The sequence below is a fragment of the Protopterus annectens genome, chromosome 1.part0, assembly GCF_019279795.1.
Source record: "Protopterus annectens isolate FY-2018-M chromosome 1.part0, PAN1.0, whole genome shotgun sequence".
NCBI classification, from domain to species: domain Eukaryota; kingdom Metazoa; phylum Chordata; order Ceratodontiformes; family Protopteridae; genus Protopterus; species Protopterus annectens.
Genome location: NC_056725.1, coordinates 756,031,453 through 756,052,589, shown reverse-complemented (window position 1 = coordinate 756,052,589; position 21,137 = coordinate 756,031,453). Strand labels below are relative to the sequence as shown.

The following is a 21,137-nucleotide window of genomic DNA, read 5'->3' as shown; positions in this document are numbered from 1 at the left end:
AGTGGCCCCATGAATTATGCTCTTTAGAGAGTTGCCAAGTTCTTTCATCTTTTCGCAACATGGTGCAGACTGAAAGCCCTGACTGTGACCCAGACAACCTGAATTTGATTAGCAGTTCATTTGCTGGAGGCTCAGTGCCCACTTGCCCCTTATTGGGAAGGGGAAATGTGGAGATATAGTGATACATACATCTGTGACACAAGCATGTGTGGTGATGGGCAGCCCGTCACATTGTAAAGTGGATGGACAAATGAGGGGCACATTACCACTTAGGGTGGGATTTCATAACAAGAATAAGACCCATCCTTGAAGGTACATGTCTGGGATATGCCACCAGTATGAGGTGGACCAGGAATATGTTCATAGGACGTTACTAGGCTTTTACAGTCCGAGGGACCATTGAGAAGCCTAGCCTAAATTTCCAGTTGCTTCTAAGCACTGTCAGGTTAAGTGACTTGTGCACGTCACACAGTAGGCAAGCAGGGACTGAGGGAATCAAAACCTGTACCACAGGAATTGCAGCTCACAGCTTTAACCCTCTGTGTTAACTGTCAGACTAAGCAACTTGACCAGTAGGCCAACCCTGCTGTGGATAGTTTTTTTTGTCTGTCTCTGTGTCTCTGTGTGTGTCTGTGTGTGTCTGTGTGTGTGTCTGTGTGTGTGTCTGTGTGTGTGTGTCTGTGTGTGTGTGTCTGTCTGCCTGTCTGCCTGTCTGTCTGTGTGTCTGTCTGTCTGTGTGCCTGTCTGTCTGTCTCTCTCCGTCTGTCTGTCTGTCTCTCTCCGTGTGTCTGTCTGTCTCTCTCCGTGTGTCTGTCTGTCTCTCCGTGTGTCTGTGTCCCTATCCAGCAGCTGGTACCCATGCTTCCTTTTGCAGATTCATATGTCTGGAAGATCATACAGAGTGGACAAATGGCTTTATTTTCGTACTTTTTTGCCCCATGTCCTTTGAAGTTAATTTAGAAAGCTTGGTTATCCAGGGCAGAAGTAATCTTTATAGCTTCCTTTTGGCAGAGACTGAGTTTCTCTCTCTCTCTCCTTTAGCTGTAACCCCTGTGCAAACCTCTGATACTGCTGTCTCGCCTGTCCGGCAAGTGTCTCCCAGATCTTCATGTCCTGATGCTAATTTTATGACTATTCCAGTTCCAGTGATAGATAAGGGCTCAGGTTTCACAGCTAGTTTAGCCTTAGTCATCACCTCTGCCCATTGGTGTTGTGCTCAGACTTTGTTTTTTTTTTGTTATGGTCAAAGCACAACAGTGCTGATTCTTTCTATTCATTTTCTGACAGTTCTGGTGTTTGGACATTTTGACTCTGACTTAAGTTATTTCTTAATCAAGGTTCATTTGCTAACCACTTGTAATACCCAGTCAAGTGTCCATTTTGTTTCTCTAGCATCCCTGAAAGTCTGCAAAATGTTTTTACACATAATCTTTCAGCTGCCATCTCCTATCGGGGTCCACTTCTTTGGGTGCTAATTAAATACTCGAGAACATTACTTTCCCTGTATTCAAGCATGCTGCTGCTTTATTCAACTTGGAATTATTCTCTTCTTGGAAGGACTCATTTTAATGGCTGTTACTTTAGTTTGAAGTCTTTGTGAACTTAAGGCTGTTATTGTCACATCTGTTTACTTGGATTTCCACCAGGAAGGGGTTTTGCATAAGGTTAATCCATGTTTTGTGCTGAAGATTGCTTCAGAAACTGTTTAATTCAGTTCATTTTTCTTCCAAGGGTAAAGGAGGCTTTCTCCTTCACTGTATTTGTTCACAGGCAGCTTAGAATTTACATGGAGAATTTAGGTGTTCACAGAGGAATAGCAACAGTTTTCCTTTTGCTAAGTCCAGTCTAGGTAAAATGATTACCAAGGGTGTCTTTTCCAGATTGTTGGCTTACTTTTGTTTTTCCATGATAAGCATGGTAGAGCTCCTGTGTGACGGAGTGCTCATTTTTTTAAGGTAGTGGCTATTCTCATGCCTTTTTCTGGGACATCACTGTAAGGAATATATGCACTGTAGTAGCCTAGTTTCTAAATCCAAATGTTCTTACTTGGCTATCGTCAGAGTATGTTATCAGTATATTTGTTTGGTTCTGTGTACCAGTGGTTCCCCAAGGTTTTCCAGTTATCTCGTACAGTTATGTATGCATATAGGTAGATGTTTAAGTAGGTCCATCTTCCGTAATATATCCTTGCACCCTCTACCTTTTTTCCTCTCTCATACTTTTTTCTGTCCTCTGTGTTTTTTAACTGCTTAAGCTTTCTCACTGACTACAGTACTGAGAGACAGAGGAGGAGGGAGACTGAGAGGTGTGTGATGCATGATGGGAAAGGGGAGAGTGAACAGCAGCCTAACACAGTCCTTATACCTGCAGTGGAAAGTCCCAGTAGTTAGAAGACAGACCTTCTTACAGATTTATCATTGTGGTATGTAACTATTTATTTTGCTAAACCTGAAAGCCAAATAGAGCCAGGGTCTAATGTTTGCAGGTTAAGGCCTCCTAGCCGCATTATTTTTTCCCAAAGAACATAAATGTCATCTCATCACCCAATGCTGCTCTTTATCACTCCCTGTTACTTCACAGGCCCTTCTAGTTTCCCCTTTAAGTCACACTGAGAGTTACTAGGTGTATGTTTGCATACCCAGCCATCCACCCTCAATCCCTGGATGGAGTGACATCATGAGCATTCTGTCCTTGCCCTTTGAATAAGGGCATTTGAATATGGGCGGCACAGTGGTGCAGCGGTTAACGTTGTCGCCTCACAGCAAGAGGTTCTCCGGTTCGATTCTCAGCTGGGGTGCCTTCTGTGTGGAGTTTGCATGTTCTCCCTGTGTTTGCGTGGGTTTCCTCCAGGTACTCCGGTTTCCTCCCACATTCCAAAGACATGCATGTGGAGCATTTCTCCCCGGGCCTCCGCTGAAAACAGGCTTTGTGGAACCTAGTCGGACATTCCCAGTCAACAAATGTTAAATAAAATAAATAAAAAAAAAAAAAAAATAACCTTCCCTTTTCCTGGACTGCTCATTAAACCCCAATCCTGATGTAGAATTTGGGCATAGAACACTTGCTCTCTTGGACTGGAGTTAACCAATGACTTTAGATTCAGTTTCTCTCTCTCTCTCTCTCTCTCTCACACTTTTTTGTGAAGAGCATCTGAGACGTAGCCTCCAGTCAAAGTACATTTGTTTTTGTAGCTTTTAGTAGCTTGGATCCTTAGGATCTAATCATCCCTTTTGAATCTACAGTACTCTGGGATGCTGTGGGGGATCCATTTTAGGTCCCCCCTACCATTTTTTATGACCTCAGTTGAAACCCCAAAATTATAAACAAGTTTGTACACAAATGACCTGGCAATAAGTAGGCTATTTTTCTGTCCACCTTAATATCTGTACCTCACTTTAACTGTTTGTCTAGACATCTGTCTAATAAATGGTTAGTGTGTATTTCTCAATTTATTAGTTCTGTCTGCACAGTGTATTACTGTGAGTATGTTTCTTCACTTCAGCCTGAGTTGGGACAGGTTCGTGCATTTACTACTGTTCAGTCATATTTATTTGTCAGTAACTCCTTCTGAGGTTTATAGTTTTAGTCAATGCCTTACTTGCTTGTTTTGGCAAGGTTTTTAAGTTACGTTTGTGTTTAGGTCTGTATATAACAAAGACAGTTTCTTGTTAAACTGTTGAAGGCAACTGTTACTTACCAGATGTATGTATAAACAGCTCTATCTAGTTTTGTGTGTGACCTGCTAAAGGGAAGATGTTCTTAGTCTCACATTGCTGCAGTCATAACTTGTGGGTAGTCCGCTGTCCTCGGTCGGCCCGAATACCAAAGAGCTAGGCTGGCATCGGTCATTGTCGCCTAGAGCTGACGTCAGTACGTAGTAGTACTTAAGCGCATGACCGACGCCATATCCTCAGTCTTTCTTGCCGCGTGGTTCTAAGCAGAAGCAGCGTTTGCAAGTGCCGTTCGGCGTTCTGAAATTTTCATTTATCGAGTTTCAGACCGAAGACCAAGTTGGGCTAAGTACCCCGTTGGGGAAATTTTTGTCTTTTCTTGCCTCAGTTATCCGGATGACAGAAAAAGTTAATAATTGTATTTCTTGTGGGAAACAGATACCTCATAGGGATTATCATTCTTTCTGTATTCCTTGCTTGGGGCCTGAGCACGACGTAGTCGGGTGTCGCTTTTGTGCTAGATTTAGTAAGCGCACCATTAAACGAAGATTAGACTGTGCCAGGCTTGTTTTCGGTAAACGGTGTAACTATAACATGCCGTCGGATCCTCCGACGCCCGCTACCGCTAAAAAGCGTAAAGATAAATCTTTGAGGTCTAAACCGGATGAGTCCGTTGCGGACGCTGGTTCTATGGAACCTCCGGTTGAATCTGTGGATCCTGCCGAGGGTTTGGCTGAATCCCAGGGGGAACCTTTACTTTTGCAGGAGTTGGCCTCTCAGGAACTAGGCCAGGCTGAGGGTGCTTCTCGGGTATCTGTAGTTCCATCTTTACAAAAGGTTATTAGGCCTTCTATTTCAGTGGCTAAAGGCCATGCTAAGGCCAAACCTGGTCTTGCTGGCCCTGGCCATAGTTCTGGCTCTCCAGCCCCTGTTCCTAAAAAGCATATGTTGAAAATGGCAGAGGACTTGATTACTTTGATCAGGGGTTCTATGCCCCCCCCAGAGAAGAGGCCTAGGGTGGAGGCAGATTTAGAGGGAATGGATCATTCTTCAGACTTCTCTGATTCTTCAGTTGAAGAAATTCAGGATTTCCCTCCCTATTCAGATTCGGATGCAGAGGATTCCTGTCCTTCTGCTTCTCCTACAGAGGATTTTTCTTTTTCTGAAACTTTACATTCCATGAGGGGACATTTCAAGTGGGAAGGTCAGGATTTTTCAGATTCTCGGAAAAGGCTTAGGGAGTTTTTGTTTTTGCCACAACATAGGCCCTTGGCTATTCCTCCTGTCTTAGATGTTGTTCAGGATGTTTTTTCTGAAGCTTCCCTTAATCCGGATTCTTTGCCCCCCGCCCCTGTCAAGCCAGACAGATATTACAGAGTTCCAGAAGCACATAAGTATTTGTACAAGAGTCCTAGAGCTGATCCGAAAACTATTATTCAAGGTCCGAAGGGTGTCAGGGCTTCTGTGGCTAAGAATCCAGTTCCTTTGGATAAAGATTCTAGAGCGTTAGATAGGTGGGGGAAAAAAGTGTACACCTCCTCTACGTTAGCTATGAGGGCTTTGAATTGCCAATTTCATATGTTGAAGTATCAGCATTTTTTGTTAGGCCAATTGAAATCTAAGGTGGATGCTTTATCTGAGGGTATAGAGTGTAAGGAGCTCCAGGAGTTGGTTCATGCATCAGATCATGTTGGCAAACATTCTTTGCAGTGTGGTTTCGATGCTCTTCAGGCTTCATCCAGGGTGGCTGCTACTGGTTCAGTTATTCGTAGACATGCCTGGCTTAAGGATCAAAATTTGTCAGAGCATGTTAAGGCTCGGATTTTGGATGCTCCTCTTCAATCTGAAGTTCTTTTTGGTTCTCCTGTGGAGTCAGTTTTGAAAAAGATGGAAGATAAGGCTAAGTCTATGCAGACGGTCAAGGATTTTTTGCAGGTGCAGCCCCCTAAGTTTAGTAGGAATTGGCCTGCTAGAGGATGGTCTTACCCTTCTTCAGATTATCAGTCTAAGGGCAGGTCTAGACGTGGTAGAGGCAGGGCTCAAGCTCAGGGTTCTTTCAGACCTAGGACTTGGAGTTCTCCTGCACAGTCTTCTGGTGAGGGCAGGGGTCAGCCCTTTCGTAAACAGACCCAATGACCTGTATCTTCAGCTGCCAGATCCTTCTTTACTGGCAGCTCCTCTAGGAGGAAAGTTGGGACTTTTCAAACAAAACTGGCATTTGGTCACCCAGGACAAATGGGTGTTGGACATAATAAATCAAGGTTACAAGTTTGATTTTCTCACTTTTCCTCCTTTCAAAGGCATGCCGGATGTGCCTCCTCAGCAAAGGCTGGAGGCTCAGGAGCAGATTTCTTTGCTTTTGCAGATGGGGGCAATTCAGGTGGTCCCTCCGTCAGAAGTAGGCCTAGGATTTTATTCCCATCTATTCCTAGTGCCAAAGAAAGGAAACACTTGGAGGCCAATTCTGGATTTGTCCATTCTCAATACCTTCCTAGACATTCCAAAGTTCAAGATGTTAACATTACAACAACTTCTGCCTATGCTAGGCAAATATCACTGGATGGTAACCCTGGATCTCAAAGAGGCCTATCTTCACATCCCTATCAGGCCCAGCTGCAGGAGATTCCTGAGGTTTCGGGCTGGTACTTCTCATTATCAGTTCTCTGCATTGCCCTTTGGTTTATCTACTGCGCCCAGGGTGTTCACAAAAGTTCTGGCTCCGGTGATTGCTTTTTTCCGACGGAGGGGAATACAAATTTATCCTTATCTGGACGATTGCCTGATTCTTGCTCAAGACAAAGACAAGTTACTACAACATCTCCAGTTTGTAATGGCAGTTTTAAGGTGCCTAGGGTATTCTGTGAACGAAATAAAGTCTAGTCTAGTACCCTCTCAGGACATGTGCTTTCTGGGTGTGAGACTGAATACAGCTTCTCAGATGGCATTACTGACCCCGGAGAAACAAAGAACTCTTCATCTATACTTCCAGCAGATATCAGTAATGTCCAGGCTGACTGCAAGGACAGTCCTTCAAGCCTTGGGGTTCATGGCATCTTGCATTCTAGTACTTCCCAATGCCAAACTACACATGAGGAAGCTACAATGGTATCTCAAAAGTGTATGGACTCAGCACTGCCACGGTTTGGACACTGTCATTCGGATAATACCTTGCATTCAGAAGGAATTCTTGTGGTGGGCTCAGGAATGTCACCTAAACAAGGGACTCTCTGTGACCCGACCAGAGGCGAGTCAGATCATAACGACGGATGCCTCGGACTTGGCCTGGGGAGCACACTTCAATGGAAAATGGATACAAGACACGTGGCCTCCCAAACTACTACATTTACATATCAACATGAAGGAGATGTTAGCAGTCCAATTTGCCTTGATGGCCTTCAAGGACCTACTTCAGCCAGGACAGGTGTTGATTCGAACAGACAACACAACAGTCATGTGGTACATCAACAAGCAGGGGGGAACCCATTCTTACCCTCTTTGCAGACAAGCAATGATATTGTGGGAGACTGCTCTGAGTTTGCACATCAATCTTCAAGCACGGTTTCTGCCAGGAGCACAGAACTCCCTAGCAGATGTATTGAGCAGACAAATTGTGGATCCCCACGAGTGGAAATTGGACCCTCAGGTATTTCATCAGTTGACCGTGGCTTGGGGAACTCCAGACATAGATCTGTTTGCTTCTCCACTGAATTTCCAACTGCCAAAATTTTGCACAAAGATGTTCCACCCAAAAGCTTGGAAAGTGGATGCTCTATCTTTCAGTTGGAACAACCTTCACGTCTATGCTTTCCCCCCTCTGCCTCTTCTTCCCAAGGTACTCTTGAAAGTCAGGCGGGACAAGCCTTGCATGATTCTAATAGCACCAGATTGGCCTCGTCAGCATTGGTACCCTCTGCTGAGGAGTTTAATTCAGGAGCCCCCTTGGCCTTTGCCACAGATTCCTCACTTGTTATCCCAGTCAAACCATCATTTTCTCAATGTCAGGGTGCAGTCCCTGCATCTAACAGCCTGGCGTATTCTGTATTAGAGCCGGTGGGGCCTCAGCTTCCTCAACAGGTTTTAGATGTCATTTTGGAAGCCAGGCGGCCTAGTACTCGAAAGGTTTATGCTGATAAATGGAGGAGATTTTTTCTTTGGAGCACAGCAAAGGGCTTTGATGTTTCAGTACCTAATTTGAGTTTTGCCCTACAATATCTTACTGAATTACTGGACAAGGGTTTGTCATTTTCTTCTGTGAAGGTTCATGCTGCAGCCATTTCTGCTCACTATGATTGTGACCCTCCTTTATTTTCTCACCCTTTGTTTAAACAATTTCTTAGAGGGGCAAAAAATTTAAGACCCCCACGTAGAGCTCCTACTCCTTCCTGGGATCTCAATTTTGTGTTGGAGAAGCTGACTTTACCTCCTTTTGAGCCTGCAGCTACGTCTGAGTTGAAGTTTTTGTCTTGGAAGACTGCTTTTTTGTTGGCCATTACTTCTGCTAGGAGGGTATCTGAATTGCAGGCACTCATGGCAGTTGAACCTTTTCTGATATTCCATAAGGATAGAGTTTCTTTGCGTACTAACCCTACCTTTATGCCTAAAGTGATTTCTAATGTGGCCTTAAACCAGGCTATTCATTTGCCTACTTTTTATGCTGATCCCCAAAATAAGGGGGAAAAAGTCTTGCATTCTTTGGACATCCACAGGCAGCTACGGTATTATTTGAGCAGAACTAAAGAGTTCAGGCAGACTCAACAGTTATTTATTTCTTTTGCTTTGGGTTCACAAGGGAAAGCTGTTTCAAAGCAAACAATTTCTAAGTGGATTGGTCACTGTATTGCTTTTTGTTATTCTCATCATGGGAAGAATGTTCCTGCTGGGATCAGACCTCATTCTACTAGGGCTACTGCCACTTCTACTGCCTTTTTGAGGGGGGTAGCTACTAAGGATATTTTGGAGGCAGCTACTTGAAGTTCAGTACACACTTTTACTAAGCATTATCATCTCCCTCTTTATTCCAAGTCCAGGGCTGGGTTTGCCACTGCAGTATTACAGGGCATGTTAGCAGCTCCTAATGCTTCTTAGTTTGCCAGCCTCCCTTTTCCTTTGCTTTGGGATTCTACCCACAGGTTATGACTGCAGCAATGTGAGACGAAGAACATAGTACAGTTTTGTACCTACCATAAATGTAGATGTACGAGGATCCACATTGCTGCAGTCCTATTTTCCCTCCCTCCTTCCCCTCTATAGTTTGTGGTTGCTGTGATTCTTTTTGGGATACTCATTATTTCCACACTGGTGGTTGTTGGGTGTTTACTATTTTGGCTCTGGCCTTTCCTTTTTAGGCCTTCTGACATCTGGGGCAAGAAAGACTGAGGATATGGCGTCGGTCATGCGCTTAAGTACTACTACGTACTGACGTCAGCTCTAGGCGACAATGACCGACGCCAGCCTAGCTCTTTGGTATTCGGGCCGACCGAGGACAGCGGACTACCCACAGGTTATGACTGCAGCAATGTGGATCCTCGAACATCTACATTTATGGTAGGTACAAAACTGTACTTTTTAATTGTTCAAGGTTTTTACTATAGATGTGGTACTATGCGGGATTGTCTATTTTAATCACGGGATGTGTTTTATATATATATATATATATATATATATATATATATATGTGTGTGTGTGTGTATATATATATATATATATATATATATATATATATATATATATATATATATATATATTTGCATTTGTTTACCGGGCAAGTCCACTGGGCCAAGATGAACCCATTTTCAATGGAGGCGCTTAGTCTTTGAGTTACATATTCAGTTTATTGAAATTATGTATTGTATATGCTAACACTGTGAACAGATTTTTTTATCATTCTGTTTCAGTAAATGAGAAGTTTGAAGTGGATGCAGTCATTGGTAAAGCAAACAAAAACCCTATATAGTCGTTATGCAAGCATTCTACCTGTGTACTGATTTTCTTAAATTCATTTTCTCACATTGATCATTTTTTGCTGTTCGCATGCATGTTAAGTTCACTTTTTTCTGGTATTTTACTGCATATTTCAGAAGTGCATTATTTCTTTTTCCTTTGCGCTTGTTTGAATGATGGTTTTAACATGCCCGTTAGATGGCAGTAAAGGGTTGAGAAAGATGGAGTAAGCACTTGTTTTCATCATACTCCTTCATTCAGCTTAAAAAAAAAAAAAGGCCATCACTTAATTTTGCTGGTGCATCTTGGCAATCTTGGACGTAGAGAGACATCCGGTTCTCCAAAAGAGCTAATCTGGGATTTGTTCAGTAGTCTGAGAGTAAGTGGATTACATTTTTCAGTGTATAGCATAAACAAGTAACTGATCCACCAGGTAGACAAAAAATATACCAAGCAAACTTGCACAAATTAACTAAGAATAAAAGAACCAAAATGAGTAGTTTACAGAATTCAAAGCAAAAACAATGCCCTTAAGTGTAGTAGCTGAACATAACCTAAAAATCCATGTCTAAGGATTAGGCTGTTGATAATTTAATGTAAACTTCACCATGACACTTTTCAGTCACTGATTTATTTCTTGTACTTAGGAGGCAGCTTGCATGCATTTACATATTTATGAAGGAAGGAAATCTTAAGTTTCTTGCAAATTAGTCTACTGAGTTATTATATGGAACTTTGCTAAAGCAGATATTGCTATAAAACAGTAGCAACAATTTAGAAGAAAAAAAGGGGGCTTGGAGAATGGGGAAGTGTGTTTGAGGGAAGGAATATTCTAGTTAAGCTACATGGTAGTTTTGCCTTTTCTTTTTGTTTATCCAAGCTACTTGCCAGTCACCAGCCCACTCCTGACCATTGTACTCGTTTATTCTCAGTCTCTGGGGTGAGAGTCTGCTAGGAGATGCTATCATATCTTTGGGAAGCCGTTCCGGTTGGTTCAGCTTTCTTCTTTGCTGGCTCTAACTCATTGCACACACTTTGCAAAGGACTGGAGGAGGTCATGTAGTGGGCTGATTTGCTGAGGACATCCCTTCATTACCACAGTAGGCATACTTCCAGAACAGCCCCCCTGGGAAGCACAAGCATAGGTTTCCCAGTCTCCACCAGGGGAACTGCACCAAGGCCATGTGCCTGTGAGGTTTGGAGTTGTAGTCCTAAGGGAAAATTTAAAGGTCATACTTTTGAGGGATCTAAGGGTTAGGTGGCCATTTTATAAAGGGGAAAGACTCCTGATTTCAAATGGCTACCTGTTCAAACCATTAATTGTGTAAAGGCAGTGGTGTTTTGTTTTGGGGATTGGATAATTAACTTGCAAATATAGCTGCTAATTGCTTGTAGGGCTAAAAGGTGGTTCTTTGCTACTACAGTGATGAGAGATCATATCCTGTCTATACTAAAAGGATGCTTTTAGCAGTTGCACCTCTGCTTTCCAGTGAGAGGAATTGAGAAATCTTTGTTGTCCAGGACTGTAGTTTGCAAATTTTGGCTCGTATTACCATAAATGACTGGTAATATTTAGTTTATCTTGTTTATTGTCCTCCAGGATTTACAGATCAAGGATAGTGCACATTGTGTCAGTATAACAAAGTTTGGGTGCCTTCCTCACATGTCATGCATCCAACCTAAGACCTGTGCACAAAGAGTATGTGCTAGTGCATAAGGGATGGTATGGGTGTGAATGTCCTCAGAACTTTATTGCTATCATCCCAGAAAGAAACACTATGTCATGATTCAGTCTGTCAACTGCATGGCATCTACAAGTTTCCAGTCATCTTGGGCAAAATTGTATCCCATTTGGGGACCCTTCCTTTTTCACTAACTCTTTGTCTAATTTTGTCATTTTTTTCAGGTCTGCTAAGATGGGTAATTGTGTCTGTGGTGCCCTTTTAAAGCTAATCGTACTAAATGTTTATTTTGCCTAGGTCCTGTTCATAACTTTAGGGAGTATTTCATTTGTAAGTCTTTCAGCCCTAAGATGATTAGAGGTTTGTTAGCATCCTAAAGATTTATCTGTAGAACCAAAGAGCTTCAGCAGTGAAGGATGGCCTCCTACTCCTCTCTTTTGAATGCCCATTGCCAGCCATGAAAGAAAGCTAAGAAAGGTAAGCTTTTGTATGTTTCTGTTGTCCAGCCGGAGCAGGATGTCTGAGGCACATGATGAATCTGCAGACTATTGAGCTTCTCATTCTGCTCCTGTGGTCATGACCACTTTGGAGACTAAGAAGGAAGGGGCAGCTTGTAAGCATGACCCATCCTGACTAGCCAGACATCTGGCAAGGCCCCAATCAGGGTAAACTCTGTTGGTGATTTCTGAGTGACTAGACAGCTTGCCACAGATCCTTGTTTTATGAAGGCGTCCCAGGTACCCTTATAGAGGTATGTCAGTAGTCCGCCCCACCTTTCAGTATTTCTAGTGATACTTCTAAAAAAGGGGAAACCGAAAACAAAACATATTTCCCCCTTCTCCATTTGCTCCACAGCAAGAGTGGTATAGTCTTTCTCAATGGCTTTTCAAAGCTCTTATGTTATTAAAGCCACCTCGGTTTCTTTCCACTCCATCTTCTACTCCTCAGAAATGGAAGAGAAGGATACATTTGTAAAGAAAAAGGATTCTGTAGAATCCTATGTGGAATTTTTCGTTTCTTTCTCACGGATCCAGTCTCCAACTGGATACGAGTCTGAGGATGAAGACATTTTCTCCTGGCTCTCCCTTGGAGGAATTTTCTTCAGGTGACACTGTTTTAAAAATGATGCAGCACTTCTATTAGGAAGGTAAGAAAGTCTCTGAACTACCTTTATTCACTTCTTCACCATACCTGTACTCACCCCACCTCCATCCTGAAACTTCGTTATTCACCCTAACCTTGGACCTACACATCAACTATCCATCATGGCCACAGCATTACCTTCCAGTGGTCCGAACACAGTTCTCCCATCAGGTAATGAAACCAGCCTCATTCTTTTCAACATTCCCCTTAAGAGCATGTGCAACAAAATTTGTTGTATCCATGCACACCTAGATTTTTACTCCCCAAACATTCTGTTCACCACTGAAACTTGGCTAAAACAAGAAATAACTGACAGTAAAGTTATTCCCCCTAGGTTTTAACATGCTCAGAATGGACAAACTTTAAAAGAGCAGGTGGTATTGCTATTTATAAAAATAACTTTGGTGCAACTCCAGCACATTTAAATATCAAATAATTTAATAATGACAAACTTCTGATTGCATACCTCAAAATCAACCAAAATAAATCTTTTTATATCTCAGCAGTATACATCCTGTCAAGCAACATTACCACAGCCGAAAATATCTTACACTGGATGTCTGACAACATCTCCAGGAAACCTACATCTTAAGTGACCTTATTGTAGACTGGCAATCCATAAACAGCAGCAACCCCAAGGACTCTATTCACCTATTTGGCTTCACCCAGCTAATAAGCTTCACCACTAGAATCAACAAAAGCTGTAACAAGTAGTCTGCACTGGACTGGATATTGACAAACAAACCCCATAATATAAAATCTGGTTGCTTACCAGCTGCTTTAAGTGATCACCACCCAGCCTATGTAATCAATACCACAACATGGTTCGCACAAATTGTGTACTTGTTTTACAAATTAACTAAATTTGACAAACACAGCCCTGTCCCACTACAAACTGGAATGTATTAAGAGTAATGCCCTGAGGTGAAGCAGTTACTCACTTCAGTTACAACATCCTAAAAATGCTAGATGATTTAACACTAGTTAGGACAAGAAGGGTAAAATCTAACCCAGCACCATGGTTTACAAGAGAGACCAAAACATCTCATGCTGCAATGATATAAAGCATGGAAATAATGTTATAAAATAAATCGTGACATGCCTACCAAAATTTTAGTTATCTCAGAAACTGTGCCAAGAACATAACTGTAGTATGACTTCTCTCCAAAAAATCACCAAAATAACCCCAAGCTTTTTTAGTCCTCTCTAAATAAATTTACACCCTGGCCATACCAGCATACCCTGTCCTACTTCAGAACACCCATTGCCACTCTGTTCAACACTTGTATTTTATCCAGTCAGTTCTATAACTAATTGGTAACCATCTCACTTCACCTCTTCAACTTGTATCTATTCCCAAAAGCAGCACACTTGTCTTTTACTTCCCAGCCCGTCCCAACATCAACCATAAAAAAATACTAGCCAAATTAAAAGCAACAACCTCAACCGCTGATAAACTTCCCACTGAATTCCTCAAAATAGGTGAAGCAGCACTAGCCTTTCCTGTCTCCATTCTAATCAAAACTGGTCAAAACTCAAAAATGTGTCTCCTCTGTCTGGAAAGAAAATCCATTATTATACTCCTTCACAAAGGAGATACTTCAACAGAGTTAACAAACTGTAGACCCATTGATATCCTATCACCCCTCTGTAAAATCCTTGAGAAATGTATTCACCCTCAGCTTATGAAACATATAATCAGACACAACCTCCTCTTCAACATCTACCACAATTTCAGGCCCGACCACAGTTACTGCTACTATCCTCAACTTCCCCGACATAGTAAACCAATACAGAAATGAGGGCAACCTTGTTCAATTTTCCTTGACCTTTCTAAAGCATTTCACACAGTGTCCCACCAAAAGCTTCTCTCTGAACTTGCAACACTAGGTCTCACTATACCACTACAGCACTTTTTAATGTCATACAATATGCTGACGATTCAGTCCTTAACTGCTCCGCTCCACCCATAATAAAATTACAGGAAATCACTCAAAATCTTTCACTGACAGCTACCTACCCCCCTTCCTTCTCTATTGTATGCATTCCCTGGTCTTACAAATATCAACAGTACATATAAAACTTTATTAGCCTCCTGCTACTACAAAATAGCTAAATTTGCAACCAACTGACCAACCTTATAAAACACACCACTGCCTTGCATTAAAATAAAGTGGCTTGAACTCACAAACCAAATGACACTCGCAACTAATCTTTGCCCACAATCTGTCATACTCTCTAAACAAATGCTGAGCATTACAAAATACTCTACTGTACTAGTTGCTCACTAAAGACCTTTGCATTAGTAATAAACTTTTACTGAGTATATGTAAAACATTCAACACTGCTAGAGACTCTCTGTACTCTTATGTGTCAAAACTCTGGAATTTAGTACCCCACACAGTTAAAACAGATGATAAAACATAAATAGTTTCAAAACTTTGCTTAAACAGCACCTTTGCCAAAGATGGCTCTGTTCTTCCTGTTCACTAGCTAGCTTTACTAAGATTTTTTTTTCGCCAATTCTTACAGCCACGTTGTTTACCCATTTTTTGCACCTTATTGCTGCTCCTCATATTGCACTTATTTCCTAACCTTTTACTTTTCCTCTTTCTCTCACATGACATCAACTAAGATTCCTCCTCTGTCCATTTATCTTCCTGCTCATTTCTTTAACTTCTCCTTTCGCAGCTCTCTCATTTTTAAGCTACATTCTACTTGCATATCTAAATTAGTACTAAACTCAGAAACACCCCAATTTGATATTTTCCCTGCAGCCATCATGCTTTTAATACATTAATTGTTTTATGTTATTTCTCTGTTCAGTATTTGGCCAATTTGTTAATTTCTGTCTTTTAGGTGTTATGCTATGTTAATTAAAAATATTTAAAAATCAGAGTCACTTATAGATGTTTTTACTCTGCAATTAATGTACATCATGTGTGACTTAAATGTGGGACTTTTCTCCCCAGGCCTCCACTGAAAATGGGTTTTACCCAGTTGAACTTCTACCCAGTCAACAAAGAGAGACTATAAAAGAGATGCAATTTGTTAAAACTGGATGTTCCAGTGCCTTCAGCCATTATTATGTTGTTGGATGCCTCTTTGGAGAAAGACACACTTTTTTTTTTTTTTTTTTGTGTGTGTAGCTTGTGCTGAATTGCTTTGCAAGATACCTTCTTGTCTGCTTCCTTGACACCTGAGTCGCAACCACCTAAAACAGGCTTTATAACTTCCCAGATTCTCATTTTTTTTCTACAGAAACCCTTCCTCAGACCATTTGTAATCTCCGTTGAATCTGACAAATCATCTAAACTCCTGCCCTCTACTAATGTCTTGCTTAATGAAAAGGACAGTAGGCTATGGATAAGCACAGGAAGAAGCTGTACATCTCTGCCACACTCTGCCCATGCCATAAACTACCAAACTCTCATCACCTATCTGTTACCTATTTTTGATAATGTGAGCAATTTAATTTTAGGCATATCTGACTCGGATAGTAACATCTTCTTGTCTGTTTAATTTTGTCATACAGATCGTAAGACATTGAATACAGTGCATCTGTAATGCTGCTGCTGATGATGAAATGTCTTCTAGGGCAGTAGCAACAACTGAATCTGTTTTTGAGACTGTATTCAGGGCTGTAATTACAGTGCTTTCCTAATGCTGTAAAGGCTGTGTGGCTGGATGCCTCCTTGGACAAAGGCTATTTTTGGTCTAGCGTGTGCTGAAATTTTCAAAAATTTGCAGGAGAGGTGAAAACTTATGCCATATCTTAAACAACATTTTCCTCTCCTTGTACCAAAATTTCAGAGGAATTACTCTTAAAGTTGGACCCTTCTTTTTCTTCTAAAAGGCAAAAAGTCATAGCAAAAAGATGAGGACCTCTAAAATGAAATGGCAGGAGAAACCTGAATCAGATTTCAAAGGAACTAAAGGATCCTTAGCTAATGATATTTCAGATTTATGACTACCAACCACCCTACCTCCCACCACGGTCGACCCTTTTCCTTTCTTTCAGGGAAACACTCTCAGTCCCTGCCACTTTGGAGATCAGTAACATCAGACATATGGGTACTCAGAATAATCTAAAAGGATGCATACTAACTTAGAATCTCCAGCAGAGTTTTTTCTGGAGTTCCTCTCAAACCAAGAACACCTGTTTTTTGCTAGTTTTACAACATCTGTTCCATTGGCAAAGCATAATCCCATATCACTAAAAAAGGACTGATTTTATTTAAGGTTATTCCTTGTTCCAAGAAAGTAGGTCTTATGGGGGGCATTTTGGGTTGAATATCAGTCTTGAATATTTTCTTAAGAATTCCAAAATTGAAGATGTCATCTCTCCAAAGATTCTTCATATGATTCTTCCACAAACCTTTCTGGTTACCTTGGACCTAAAGGATGCATATCTTCACATTTGTATTCTTCACTATCACAGAAAATTAAGATTTTGTGCTTTGGGATATCCTTTTCAGTTTTCTGCTTTGCTTCTTGATCTTTCTTCAGCTCCAATGATATTTGCAAAATGTTTAGCCCTGTCTGTTGGCACAGAGGACTAAAGCTCTTACTTGTTAGTTAGCTGCTGTCTCTACCAATGGTGCAGGGTTTGAATCTTTTCAGTTATTGTGTGCCATTAAGCAAGTCACTAAACCAGACAATGTTTGGGGCAGTTGGGGAATTTGGGCTCCTTAATCCTTGATTTGGGTTCCTAGTCTGCACGCCTAGTCCCTAACTATGAGCTCATGATGGCATTCATTCAAATAATCCAAGCTAATCAAAATAAAAAAAAAAAACTCTGCAGGCTCTGCAGTTCACTATGACTGTTTTTCATTCACTTAGATTTCACTCTAAACCTGAAGAAATGCATCCTGCAGCATTTGCAGAATCTATTTTTTCTAGGATGCCAAATGGATTACTTTTTGCAGGATGTCATTCCTTCCTCAAGAAAAAAAAAAGTTTCTAACATCATACTTCCATTCTATTCTAACTGTCGAAATAACCTCTGCAAGATAGATTTTTGAGAGGCCTGAGGTTCATGACTTCAGTGTTAACAGATGGTTATATTTGACAGACTCCATATGAAGTGCCACTGAATCTTCCTGAAGTCAATTTGGGCAAAGTATTGTCACTCTCTGAACTTTCTTCATGAAGGCCAAAAAAGTAATCTGAAAGAATTTATTTTTTGTATCGACCAAATATCACTCAGTCCTGGAGCACCCTTTCTGGTTTCTGATCCCCATCAGAAAATCTCTACAGATGCCTTCAGACTTTGCTTGGGGAGCCTGTACTATTGGCATGAAAGTCGAACAAGATAAGTGCAGACTCCTAAATATCAAGGAAATGAAAACCTTGATCCTAGTCCTTCAGATATTTCATCACCTCTGGTCTCCAGGAAACCCATCAGATCTTGACAAATAATACCACAGTCATGTGCTATGTCCACAAACAAGGAGGTGGGGGCAGGGACAATTTGAGGTCTTGGAAAATTGCTATTCATCAAATTCAGTCTTTCTCCAGGCATGTTGCATCACATCAGAAATGAGCTTGAGGGCAGATTACTTGAGCAGATCCAAAGTAGACCCTCATGAATAGATGCTAAACAGAAAGATCTTCCTGCAGATTGCCCATCAGTGAGGAACTCCCCAGATAATCTTTTTGACGTTATTCTAAACTGGCAGCTGTGAATTTTCTGCTCAAGAGTCCCATACACTGAAGTGTGGAAAATGGATGCCTTATCAAGCTCTTTGAATGGGAAGGTACTTTATACCTTTGCTCTCTGTTGTGGGTTTATCTGCAATACTTTAGTGGCTAATTGTCAGATGTCTTTGCCAGGTCAGGGTAGGCAGTATGCACTGTTTTACTCTTGGGCCTGACCTTTGTGAGTTTCTCAAAGAAAGTCCACCAGATTGAGCCCTTGACAAAACCAAATTGGGCTGGGTCCAATGTTTGGAGATTTCCTATGTCCTTGTTTATCAGGTCTATGATCATTCCTTCCATGTCCTTGCATATGAGACTCATACAGACATATGGGTCTGTACATATTCTCCCTTTATGCAGAGGGATGACTGTTGCTATCCCCCACTCCCTAGGGACAAAGCCTGTCTGGAGGTTGTAGTTAGAGATCCTAGTGGACCTAATAGATTGTGTTTCAAGATATTTAAGAGGCATTCTGGGGTATTGTCTGGACCTATCAAGGCTGTGTTTTCTGCTTTAGAGAGTACAGTGACAACCTGTTTTGTGATACCCTCCACCATTCTACCAGTTATTTCCTGGGTGTAAAAGTGATTGGGGATGAAATTCAAGCTGAATTTATTGGCCAGCAGATTTTCTATACCTTCTGGCTTGATTATAGTTAGTCCTGTCTACAACCAACTCTGCACATTGTTTGGTGTTGCCCTTAAGATTGCTAACATAACTGAAAAATGCTTAGTCTTTTCTTTGCTGGTGAGGCTATTTTTGCCTTGAATTTGGTATTAGAAACCTTGACTAGTCTACTGATTTTCTTGTTTAAACGAATAAGAGTTTTTGCCCTGTTGTGCATGTCCTCGCCTACTTTTGGACAGGATTTTCTTTCTTTTGTTGTACAACCTGTTTATACCAGGGTTCCACTGGGATGGCTAGTTTTTGCAGTTTAACCTAGGTTTTTCTGTCTAGTACTACCTTTTCTGTGCAGCTGTTTATATGGTTGTACAATGCTTTTATGTATTCTTCCACTTAGGCCTAAGTATTTTCTAGATTTTGTGAAGTTTGGAAATTAGTTATGCCATTGTTTAATATGAGGTAGTTAGCCTTATAAAAGTTCTTAAAGGTTCTAGGGTTAAATGGGGGTTCTAGTTTTCATATTGATTTCAAAGGAGACTTTGTGATCTGAGCCAACCAATGATGAACATTACACTATAGACTTTATTTTGCTCATTTCTAGGCAAACCTTTAAACTCGAAAGCATACTTGCTCTGCACTCCTCCCTTGTTTTATCCAATACTGGATCTAATTTTTATTAACAGCCTGTCTGTGATTTGATCATAGTGAGATCTGTGACGCATGCAATTTTCCAAGCTTATCCTCTAAGTATGGTTTCTAAGATGACGGCGCTTTGTGTGGCAGAGGCCTCTCTGGTTCCTGTTGTGCATTTTGTGTTTGTGTAGGAGTTGTCAGTTGACTTAAGTTTCTCATCCGTTTTTGAAATCAGTTTGGAATGGCTGGATGTGTGATTGGATGCAGCTGTGGTTTCCGGCTTGGTTCACTCAGATTATCAGCTTTTTGGAGTGGTTGGTCTGGTCGTGGATGTTCAGGCCTTTGGGTTAGAGTTGCCCCAGGGGAAGATGGATGGGGATCAGGTTGTCTACTGGATCTGGTTTCGCTTTTTTGTTGGCAGGAGGGAACTGGACTGGACAGAAATTTGGAGCATTGCTGATGTAGAGATGTGGTGGGTGATGGTGTGGATGAGGAAGATTGTGGTTGTTGAGATTGGGAAAATTGTGATCGTTGGTTTGGCTGTGGCAATTCTGGCCTTTGGGTGTCGGAAGCTCAACTCTTGTCTACAGGTTTTTGATGGAGTCTGGATCGGAATCTAAGGTTTGATATGAGTTTTGAGTTCTGTTGTTTGGAAGGGGATCTGACTAGGACTTTGAAGGCAGTGGAATTGGTGAGGATGACTGTGGTCACTGCTGGGCGCTGCCGTGAAATGAGTCAAGCATGGCTCGTGAAGTTTCTGTGCCTAGGATTGCTTGGACTCTGTGTATGTGTTTGTTTCTGTGCTTGTGTTTTTTATACAAGATTTCTGGGTTTTGTTATTCATGAGCTTGGAGGAATGTAATTTCATTCAGCTGTGCACTTCTGTAGTATGGTATGAATGACAGTAAAGTTTTACTTGTATGTTGAAGTTTGAGCTCCATGATTTCTAATCAAAAATAAATGGCTTGCATTTGGAAGCTTTTTCTTTGGCTGAAAGGCTGCTTGGACTCTCTTCAGCACTACTGGTTAGACATTTGTTTTCCAGTTTGATGCAAAATGTGGTAGATACTGGTTTTCCTTAAGGCCTAGGTATTCCTATTGTACAGGCCATCAGTGTTTTTAAGGAGTAGTGTATAGTGGGTGCTGTGATGGATGTGGTAAAAATATCCTGTCAACAGCCCTGCCCCCTTGAAAGACAAACCCCTCTGATTATCTCCACTATCCACTGGTATTTCTGTCTGGAGTCCACACTCTAGACATACGTTTCCAGACCCTTGTTCCAGCGAGAGAAGGGCAGGCTCAGTTTCTTATTTCCTCTTTCTTCCCCAGACAGATCTTTTTCTTGTACTGCTAATTGAACTCTGATCATAGTCTGGGCCTTATCCCTTTGTATTATCCATGATTAAGGGTTCATAAGATCATAGGAAGTTACTAGGCTATTGTTCCTGAGGCCCTTACAAGCCTAGCCAGGAGTTTAGTCCATGTTTCAGCAAGTCATCACCCAGTGCCCTTGTCCAGCACGGACAAAGGTGGAATCACAGGGGGATGTATTTTCTATTCCCCATCCAGTTATCCAGGTTGAGTTTAAAAAGGGTTAATGAGGTACTCTGCTTGACGTGGAGATCTATTCCACAGCAGGGGGAGTCTCTGGGGCACCAACAAGTCCTATTGATGTTACAGACCAGGTTGAGGTCACCCGTGTTGGTTACCCGAGTGGAGCTTGATTTGCGGATATGCAGCAGTC

General features: G+C 41.6%; 1 protein-coding gene across 2 annotated transcripts in view; it reads left to right on the top strand.

Moving 5' to 3' along the window:
• EXOSC5 (exosome component 5) overlaps positions 1 to 21,137 on the top strand; it is a 1,116,451-nt gene that overhangs the window by 87,131 nt on the left and 1,008,183 nt on the right. The window lies entirely within an intron of this gene.